Source organism: Papaver somniferum, chromosome 8 (genome assembly GCF_003573695.1).
Source record: "Papaver somniferum cultivar HN1 chromosome 8, ASM357369v1, whole genome shotgun sequence".
Classification (NCBI taxonomy): Eukaryota; Viridiplantae; Streptophyta; class Magnoliopsida; order Ranunculales; family Papaveraceae; genus Papaver; species Papaver somniferum.
The window spans coordinates 56,830,362-56,841,744 of record NC_039365.1 but is presented as its reverse complement, the minus strand read 5'-3'; the positions used below and the strand labels follow the sequence as shown (position 1 = coordinate 56,841,744).

Below are 11,383 nucleotides of genomic sequence, written 5' to 3'. Positions count from 1 at the left end.
AGGGTTAGGTATTTTATATCGTCATTTCAATGGCTGCTATTCATTCTATGATAGATAATCTAAGGGTTGGGGAATATTGGGCGGGTGGGTGGGTCGGTTCGGGTGACGGAAGTTTCTATCCGCAACCGACCCAACATACGGTGGGTTCTGGCGTGCCTCATCCATAGTCGACCCACGCCTAGGTAGGCTGGGTCGGATGGGGGTATTTTTTGGCGGATGCGGGTTGGGTCGTTTATGTGCCGCCCTAGCCAACGCGTATCTAAAAGGAAACTAGATTTTGTGCCCGAGTCTTTTAGCCATATTTGCCATATTTTTTAATAGGTGTGGCTCAGTTTCGCCTCCCGCGTCCCGATACATTTTTGATTTGGTGTTGCACTGCTTTGCCCCGCCCGTCGATCCTTTTTGATGAGGAGTGGCTTCGCCTCGCCCCGTACCGATTTGGTAAAGCTCGACTTCGTCTCGCCCTGTCCCGATTTGGTAATTGCATCGGTAATCGATAATGCCAGTAGCAATTTCTCATGGGACGTCACAATCTCGACTGTGTGACTTTAGTTACACTGCATCAAAATTCTAACTTTCATATAAATTACAGAAAACTGAACTGACTTTTAAACCAATAATTAACAGACGCCCATAATTTTAAAGGTGTACCAAAGAAAAAATAAGAAGACAAAGCATATATCTTTTAACATGCTTGCAAATAGTGTTGCAATTCATGAAAGGAAAAAAAAAACACTCGGTTTCACTTTGCTAGACTCTTTTATTATTAGAAGTTCATATATACAGCAACTAAGAAGATGTAATAATATAGCTAATGAATGGTTTTGCTTGTTTTTTTTTCACAACTTCATCATCACTCTCTATACCTTGGCTTCATAATAGGTGGTAGGAAGAACCTGTCCATAATCACCCTTGTTATCCACTTCGAGGTAGTCCTATCTAGTATTGTGTGTCAACATTTAGCAAATTAACCAAAACAGCACTGCATTGAGTAATGCACATTGTTCATGAGGTGAAGGCTTTCAGAGATTGTTGCCCACAGCATCAATAGACCACCAAAGAAAGAATTTATCCTGTTTCATCAAAACAAACACACATGGCTAAGTAAACTGTTTCATCAAAACAACCACACAACATTCATCTAGATCAAATCAAGTGCATTGTTTACTTACACAGCAACCCAGTTGAAGACAATCATAATGGTGCCCTCTGATGTATGCACGGAAAAGTGTAGCACTTGGAGGCTTTTTTTTGTTCTTTTTTACATTAAGTCATCCTTTGATTAAAGTTGACACAACTTAACATCTGATAATATTGTGAATCAAAATTTGAGCTGAATAATCAATAAAGAAGTTAATTAATGATTGTATAATATGGAACAATAACAAATGAGTCAATGACGATGGCATACAAAACTTAATTGATCTTACTTAAAGAACGCCCGACGTCTGGTTCCTATTAAAACTCATGTTCACTCGAGCTTCCATCGGAACTGGATTCCAATGGTATTTGACTGTCTAGTAACAAATGTTGTTTGGCAGCTCTCTTTGAATCAAGTTGTTCTTTGCTAAACCTTCTGTTCCAGGATTGTATATGTCGTCGAAGTGGATTTGCATGCCTGATTATGACATGCCTCCAATCTCGTCACGGATGGTGTGACTTCAAATCCAGAACTAATCATAAACTACTTCATACTACATTTGAAGTAATTTGTTTCATTAAAAATCCCAAATTTACGAACCTTGAAAGGACCAAAAAATCCAAAAAATGATAGAAAATACATACATTGCGGAAATCTCTTCAGCAGCAATATTGGCTAATTATGTGTATTTCAATCTATATCATAAAGTGGAGAAGCTGAGGACTTCCGATTGAGGGGTGTCCTAATTCGGATTGAGGGGTGTCCTAATTCGGATTGAGGGGTATCCTAATTGACAGCAAAACAAAAGAAACTCTTAAATCTAGAGCAAACTGAAACAAAAAAATGTGAGCCTCCAAATCCAAAAGAAAACTGAAACTAAAACAGAAAGCAAACAGATATTGCAATTCTCCAAATCCAGAGCAGTATACTGAGGTGTCCTCCATGACAGGAATATAAGAGTTTTGCCCATAATCGATACCATTCTTTCATAATTCTTGAGGTTGTTTGGTTGCGTATTACATCACTGGAAGGATGAAAACATTCTTATACTAAATCTGCAGTTACAATGCTTTCAGGTCTGTATTTGGCCTTCTACATTCTTGTACTAAGTCTGCAGTTACAATGCTTTCAGGTCTGTATTTGGCTTTAACTTTATTAAGCCTGGATGGGATTATTACAGAGAGATTTTCAAAGATAAAGAAAGGGATGAATTAAATTTATTTCCATAGGCAATATTTCAATATAATCAAGCCTTGTACATACATGTTATTAGAGAAACTCCGAAGAAACTTAGGAGAGATATATAGGAACACATCTTGATCGAATCCGAGGAAAAAGTCATGAGCTGGGTTTCTGATGATCTTGGTACGTATAGTACTAAAAAACCAACAAAGTAAACAACAACTTTTCAAATACGACAAACCACAATCAATAAACATATAAACTTCAAGCGAACAATCAAAAGATGCAAAAAAGAAAAAGAATATAATTCTAAGGTTCATATAAACTTCAAGCGAACAATCAAAAGATGCAAAAAAGAAAAAGAATATAATTCTAAGGTTCATATAAACTTCAAGCGAACAATCAAAAGATGCAAAAAAGAAAAAGAATATAATTCTAAGGTTCATATATGACTTCAAAAAAAAAAATCAGAAGATGCAAAAAAACTCTAAGAACATAATTCTAGGGTTCATATGTCTACCTGTCTTCGTCATCATCTTTCAGATTCCCCTTTACTCCTAAAGCACAAAGTAAAACCCTGGAAATATCAACAACAAAACAAAAGAAAAAAATCCATAAATCAAAATTAGGATACTTTTGTTATCTCCATAGGCCGGTTCCAAATTCAATGCGTCACCAAAATAGTACCTATTTGAGACAGTAAACTTATCATTGATCCAACATCACATCTTATGATTGATCCAACATCACCCCTGCAGTGAATAAGATGGAACAATCAAACAAAATTAAACTAAAGAAACCAAACAAAACAAAAGAACATGATTTTAGGTTTAGGGTTCGTAAAGAACCGATAGCTAGGAGAAGGAATTGAATTTAGTCAGGGTAACAGCCGATAAGATATATAGAGTTACCATTAGGCAGCAAAAAATTGAAAAAACACCGAAAAAAATTGAAAAAACAGTGATAATTAGAGAAGATGATAAACATACCGGCAATGTTCAATTTTGACTGAGAAGGCGCTTCCATTGAACTGTAAATCATTCTTAATTAATCTTAAAGATGAGAAAACCCTTGCGTCAACCATTAAAAGGTAGCAAAAACCAAACCCTAGTCCCTATAAAAAGAATAGTTAAGAAGGGACTAGGGTTTGGTTTTTGCTACCTTTAAGACAGAGAACACCTGCTGGTTAGATGGATTTCGAACTGAAAAAAGAAGGAACCCAACCGCGGTGTTGAGAAGAATGAATACATAGACCAAACTAAATCTGTAAACACCAACCAAGAATTCCCTAACATAAACCAAACTAACAACCCGAATAATTATTTCATAAACTTGAGTCAAACAATCAGGAAGAAAAAAGACGAACAAAACTAAGAATATAATTCTAGGGTTTCTGTATGTATACCTTTTCCGATCTATTCCCCTGATAGAGTTTTGCCTCCAACAGCACAAAGTAAAAACCCTGAGCGAAATCAACAAACTGTAATGTAAACTTCAAGTGATTAAACCCTTGTCTTGTCACAGGAAACAAGAAGAAGGAGAACTGTCTTGGCCGTGTAAGGTTCCATAAAAGAGAAACAGAGTAGAGATAATAGGCGATGTTTTTAGGTTTTTTTTTTTTTCTTTTATCACGAAGTGTTTTTAACGTAGGAATGAGATGGCAAGTGACATGGCGAGGGAGAAGAGAAAAATTAGGAATGACATGGCACAAAAAGAAAGAATTTCTGAGCAATTTGAGAAAGGGAAGGTGAGCGTCACCGTGCGTCGTGGGAGCCCATATGATTTGGGATTTTAAAGGTTTTGATTAGCTTGTGTGGATAACACTGGAAAAGTTGTTTTCAATTTCCATCTAAAAGTCAAAAATTAGTTAGGCGATACAATTTCAAGTCAAAAATTCTTATTTAGCCGCACGATCCTTATTAATTCTAGTCCACCTAATAAACCTCCTGTCCACTATAGATATTTTCAGTAAAGCTTCATGACAACTAATAAACTTTGAAAGGTCGAGTGTCTTCTTTAGTAAAAAAGTTCAGCCAAAACATCAGAAAAAAATATCAAAACTCCTTAAGATAAAACATATTAATCTAATAGATCCATATCTAGGAGCGTCTCTTTTCATAGATAAATATCTAAAGTAAAAACTTTCGGCACAATATTATATGGGATGGAATGGAAATCACAAGGATGAACAGGCAAGGTACTGCCACAATCAAGTAGGATGACTCTTAAGGCTTAATCCTATGGTCTTCTAATCTAGTATCTAGATTGGAAGTCCACGTCAGCTAGGACAACCACCCAAGTCCTATGGTAGTTCTAATATAGCATACTAGATGCGCTGAATCATTTAGCGAAAAGTAGATTTAGGAAGTTGCGCTGAATCATTCAGTGAAAAGTAGATTTAGGTTGCGCTGAATGGTTCAGCGCCACCAATCTTAGTCGTCAGATCAAAAATAAATCTAAATGCTTTGTACCATTCCGCGAAAAGGTCATTTTGATTGCGCTGAACCATTCAGCGCAACTATCTCGCTACTACTTCACATGCGAGCAATTACTAGGAGAGAGAACTAGTGTTAACAAATAGACAACAGTTTTTTTTTTGAACTGCAACACTTTTTGGCTAATCTAGCAGCCAAATCTATCTCATAGGACTTAATCTAATAAGTCAGTACTAATAGGATAGATACCATACAACGAGACTTCTGGTGGGGTAAAAATACAACCTCTATGGATTTTATCATAAAGCATGGACAAGCCTCTGTAAACCTATGCATTCGAGAGGCTTGGGTTTCAAAGATGCTAGGAAGTTCAACTTAACTATGATTACAAAGGTAGCTTGGAGATTAATGCAGGAACCCAACTCACTTTGGGATAAAACTTTAAAACCTATTTATTTTAAAAAGAAAAGTCCATTAAAAGCCAGACCACCAGATAAAGGATCTTGGACTTAGAAGTGTTTATGTACAAAATTTGGGAGGTAAGGAATGGTCTAGATATCGATGTTTGGGAAGACAACTGGATCTCAAACCTAAGTAGTAACCTAATGCAGTATCGTAATCAAAGTAATGATTCTATAACACTTGTGGCAGATCTTATTGACCCTGTTACTAAAAAATAGAATTTTTCTCTAATAAACTCCCTCTTTTCCTCATACATAGCTTCTTTGATCTGTAGAATCTATTTATTCTTAGACAAATCCAATAAACAAAAGCAAGACAAGCTTAGATGGACTTCAACAAAATCAGGAAATTATACTGTCAAATCAATGTATAATAAGCTTAGGTACAAAAGTGGTTAGTCTATCTCTTCCTGAAGCTTTTTGGAAAACCTCGTGGAAACTAAACATCTTTTAGATAATAAAAGTTTTCTCTTGGAATTGCATCCAGAATGCTTTAGCCACCAATACAAAACTATATGGAAAAGTAAAATACATTGATCCTTCTTGTCCAATGTGTGGAGCAGAACTAGGAACAACAAAACATCTACTATTTCACTGCAGGTATGCAAAATCAGTTTGGGAACAGGGACCTAACCCAATTAGAATCCAATTTGATCCAACGGACTGTATTTTTGATATATGTAAACAAGGGTTTCATAATACATATCAGGTGATATGAATAGTTATTTTTCTTACTAAAATGTGGTTTATTTTAAAGGAAAGATGCAACAAATTTTTTGAGAAAAAATCAAAAAGAAAAACTTTCCAATTATCAATAGAAATCCAAAAACATATCTTATATTGGATCAGGAAAACTTTTCTCCAGAAGGATAGTAATAAAACTCTGAGAAAAGCAAAAAATCCCATGGACTGCACCAGCAACCCACTTCCTAAAGATTAATGTAAATGCAACATGGATTTCAGAATCATACTGCTACACTATTGCTTTAATCCTGTGAAATGATACAGGTGAATGATGTTGTTTTGAAAGTGGTAAGAAAAGTTCGTTCAACTCAGACTTGTAAAGACTCGATTTTAGACTTAATTTTGATTTCTCTTATAAAATTTGTAAAAGATGATAACAATGTTACGAGAGACTAGGACTCAGGATTCCACCAATTTTCATACTCATGTGGTTCAAAAATCAATTCTACACAATTATAGCTCATATGATAAAGATTATTGACTCTTATTCTTTGCCAAAGTAGATTCCGAAATTAATGACTGTAAATCTAAAGCATGGGACATCAAAACACTTAAGCTAAGCATGACCCATCAATTGAAATCACAACCACTCAAGAGAGATCATAAATCAATTCAATTTTAGTGCAAAAAGTCATATAAAGAATTAATAGAATTACCACAATGATGAAAAAGGGCTTCCTCTGTCGTCCCAGTGTTGGGGTTTATCTCCTCATATCAAAAACACGCGCAAAATAATAATCCATGGCTCAAAAAGTGTTTTTATTGAAGAAATATGAGAAAAAGTATAAAGCAGCGAGTTTGTAACAAATACAATTGTTATAAAACTCACTGTTACAGAGACCTTGGCAGCACTATTGTGAACTTAATATAATTCTTGGAAAAACTGTTACAAAGGATTTGAATTTGAATGAATAGGTGACGATTTCTGCGACTTTCCTTAAGTGTCGTTCTCTGTTCTTCTTCCTTTCTTCCCTGAAAGTGCAGAATACGACTCTGCACTTTTTCTTCACCTCTGCAACTCCACTTTCGGAACTCTGTGGCCTCCCAATCGACCCCCAACTCTCGTCTCAGTTTAGAAAGTTCGTATAAACTTCCTTTTTGATCGAATTTGTAAGACTTACTAGTCCTGTTTTACCGAAACAGGCTTAGTCAGATCCAAACCCATGAAAATCTCCGCCAGAAACTCGTCCCAGTTCTTCCCAGAATATCATGCAGGTGAGAAAATAATTTCCCGCCAAATTCGCTTTTGAACTAGGGAAGATGATAATGCCCCCTAACCGTCTGTGGGGTGCAAATAGCAGTTACCCCGGGGTTACCCTTTATCAACTGGGCGCCCCTTAGTAATTTGGAGGGTGTAAATAACACATGTCCTGGTGCGTCTCCAACATACTTTTGGGGTCCCTTCAGTAATTCCTTCCGGGGTGCAAATACCACTTTTCGAGCCAATTTCGCCGCAAAAGCTTATTTCTCCAAAAACACCCACAAAAACATAAAATAATCAAATAACTATAAAATCGAGCAGTAACAATAAACATAATTGAGACCAAAATAGACACATACATGCATTTATCAGTGAAATTAAATGAGGAAGAGCACGACCATCCAAAAGCTCTAACCCACAAGAAGCATAAGCGGTAGGCATTCTTCAAGCAGCCTACCGGTCCAAAGAAAAGAACATCCATCATTTCAACATATAAGGTGACTGTGAAAGCCTTTTCAATCATCTCAATGGTAAATATTCGGAAGTCTCGTGGAGAAGCAGAAATATTTTGGAGGAAACATAATAGATAGCAAAATCTTACAACAACTTTGGTTTCTATTTTGCTCCTAAAACAGGCAATGTAGCGGCAAATTCCTTAGATAAATATGCAAGGACTTTATTTTCAGTAATGGATTGAACTTGTAATCCACCGGCTTGTACTACTCAAAAACTCTTAATAGATAAATTTAATATGAGAAATAACTCTCAATTTATATTAGATGGCTCTACTACACATGTAACTCATACTCATTTGGAGTCTTAACTTCTCCTAATGAAATCCTTATTCACACACACAAAAAAAAGTTCCATGGCCATCCCATTTATTTATTTAAAGTCCATCCAAATTTTGTTCCTAATTAAATGGAGGATAAGGAGTGTTTAAACTGGATGAAACTACTAAATTTCCTTTCATTAAAACCGAACTTTGATTTATTTTCATTTTCATTTCACCTCCTCACCCTCTCTCCATCAACAATCGATTCCTTTTATTTTTTCTCCCTCTTTTTCTCATTTTCAAACGAAAACATCATCAATTCAAAAAACGATTAATCATTTTTTCTCTTTAAATAAAAATAGTAAGACGAATGAAACAAGCTACTAGAATTACTTATCCTAGTGGGAATGATACGTGAACTGAGAGAGCAATTCAAAATAAACCTTGAATAACAAAACAGTTGATGAAGTCGAACAATCTCACAACGCAATACAAGTAGAAGAAATGGCTCAAATCATGTACTTTCTATCAGCTCATTCCTCTATGTCCATGCTCGCGTCAACCCATTCCTTATAAAACGGTCGATGTTCAAGCCCACGTCGATAGATTATTCTGGATGTGAAAAACCGGGGGTCTAACAACCACACCCAATATTTTGTTTAGGCAATATGTATGGACTAACTCCAGTATATTTCCAAGAGAATCAACTAGACAGTCAGACTCAATCAAGGAAAATACATCCAAGAGTTATATCTCAATTTCTCAAATCAATCTGGAACCGAACAGATAGAAATCTGTGAGACAGATTAATATGAGAAATAGCTTGGAGGGTACCAAAGACCAATATTCAAATGTCAATCAATTTATATCAACAACCAAAGGTTGGATTATCTAATTGATTGAACTACGCACAACCTGTGATATTTCAATTATATAAAAATATAACACTTGAAAAGAAATAACACAGACACTAGAAATTATGTTAACGAGGAAACCGCAAATGCAGAAAAACCGCGGGATCTAGTCCAGATTTGAACACCACATTGTATTAAACCGCTACAGACTCTAGCCTACTACCAATTAACTTCGGACAGGAATGTAGTTGAGCCCTAACCAATCTCACACTTATTAAGGTACAGTCGCGTTCCTTACGCCTCTTGAACCAAGCCGGATTCTGTGCACTTGATTCCCTTAGCTGATCTCACCCACAACTAAGAGTTGTTATGACCCAAATTCGAAGACTTGATAAACAAATCTGTCTCACACAGAAAAGTCTATTGAATAGATAAATCTGTCTCCCATATAAATACCTACGAGTTTTTCTTCCGCATTTTGATAAATCAAGGTGAACATGAACCAATTGATACACCAGTTTTATAATCCCGAAGAATAACCTAGTAATATCAATCACCTCACAATAATCTTAATTATATGGAAGTGAAACAAGATATTGTGGAATCACAAACGATGAGATGAAGATATTTGTTACTAATTTTTATCTTACCTATCAGAGATTAAATCTCGAGTAGATCTTAGAGAATATAATACTTAATACGATAGAACAAAGAAGATTCGAACACGCAACTACAGAGAAAATAGTTGGTCTGATTTCAGAATCCCAATAAAGTATTTAAGTCGTTAACCTATAATGGTTTTAGGAAAAACCTAGGTTAAAGGAGAATCGACTCTAGTCGCAACTAGTATCACATAGGAGGTGTGGGAATTAGGCTTCCCAGTTTATAGAATTCTCCCTTATATAGTCTTCAAATCAGGGTTTGCAATCAATGCTACCTTGGTAACAAAGCATTCAATATTCACCGTCAGATGAATACCCGATTAGAGTCAAGTTAATATCTTTTAACCATTGGATCGAACTTAGCTTGTTATAAACAAATGAAATGTGACTTCATTTAGGTATGCGTAACCGTACCCAAACGTGTGAACATAGTTGGCTCAACAATAGTTAATCGAAGTTAGCTATATGAACACTTTCATATCAACCTTGTTCATCTTCATCATAACTAGTTCAAATGACTCAAATGAAATTAGTTATGGAGTTATTCAATTTTTTATATTCTCATAGAAGTATACGAGACACAATTGAAGCAAAATCTATTTTGATTCACTTGAATCAATTCATGAACATTATAGTTACGGTTTGCAAAATATTTCATTCCTTAATACATAAATATATTTGTTCATGAAAAAACCGATTTTAGAACTTAACCCACTCAAGTATGCAAATGGATACACATACTTAGAGTTCCGGACTTGGTCCGGGTTCGCCGGTATGCGAACGGGTACACATACTGTCGTACATGACCAAACTCAGTTGAATTCCCGGACTTGAACTTCTCAGCCGGTACGCGTACGAGTATGCATACTATGGTTCCCATACTTCAACAATCAAACAAGTACGCATATGGGTATGCATACTATAATTTTCGGACTTTGAATAACTTGCAACAGTGAGCATACAAGTACGCATACTGTGTTATATCCAATCAATGGTTAATCGTTCTAAACTCCATCTTAATCATTGAAACATTATTGGAAGACAGGAATAGCTGTCTCACACAAACTATTAGATTCAAAGAAATTTTCAAGTGATCAACGGATATATACGAAATATTCCAAGTCTACATCAAATGACTGCCTCACACAAATCATGTAAGATGTTACCAGGTGATTTTCAGATGATCATCTTTTGACTTTCGTCAAGAATAAAGATGAATTTGGTTAAAACAAAATCTTACCAACACATATTTCAAGAAATATGTAAGCGAGCTAAACTCAACTCGAAATATCAAATGTGTATGATGTAAAGTCTATATAGCTATACGACTTTGGTCTCAATAGGAGATAAAATATAAATAGACTTCTGAGTGATAGATGAGTTCAAGTCTCCACATACCTTTTGTTGATGAAGTTACACAAGCTCCCCTTAGTAGTTTTTCGTCTTCAATCGATAAACGCCGTGAAGTCTAATGCTCAACTACACATTCTATCCTAATCCGAGACATGCATAGCTATAAGTAGACTAGAAATCAAGACTTATAGTTTTGACAACTAAACTTGACAACAAGCTTGAGATAGCAAAACTTGAGAGTTTGACCAGGAAGTGCTCTAAAAATCTCCCCCTTTGACAATTTTAGCGACAAAACTATCAATACATATAAATTACAAAATAAATAATCTTTGTAGCTTCTCATTCAAATGCTTGATTTACTTGGTTCTTCAACATTACTCGAAATCTTAGTCACTTCCAAGTACTCTAGTGATTCTGAACGTGTTCAACTCAGCATCATAGTTGTTGAAGATCCGTAGCCATAACAATAAGAAAATAATTTTTCTCAATTATTGTTATACAATGTCATAGTATTATTACACAACATCAAAGTCCAACTGTATCACAACTTTGACAATAATACTACGGTGATATGT

The 11,383-nt window shown here is 35.5% G+C and overlaps 1 long non-coding RNA gene across 5 annotated transcripts; it reads right to left on the bottom strand.

Moving 5' to 3' along the window:
- Positions 1-664: 664 nt before the first annotated feature.
- On the bottom strand, positions 665-3,923 carry LOC113301227. 5 transcript variants are annotated; one of them, XR_003336107.1, is made up of 8 exons: positions 3,729-3,923; positions 3,313-3,353; positions 3,011-3,075; positions 2,844-2,900; positions 1,786-2,518; positions 1,431-1,694; positions 1,173-1,333; positions 665-1,073 (listed from the first exon to the last, which is right to left on the bottom strand). It is a non-coding gene; the product is annotated as an uncharacterized LOC113301227 (long non-coding RNA). The 5 variants fall into 5 exon arrangements; XR_003336106.1 differs by lacking the exon at positions 3,729-3,923 and having other exon boundaries at positions 1,786-1,927; positions 2,405-2,518; positions 3,313-3,423; XR_003336104.1 differs by lacking the exon at positions 3,729-3,923 and having other exon boundaries at positions 3,313-3,423.
- Positions 3,924-11,383: the final 7,460 nt, after the last annotated feature.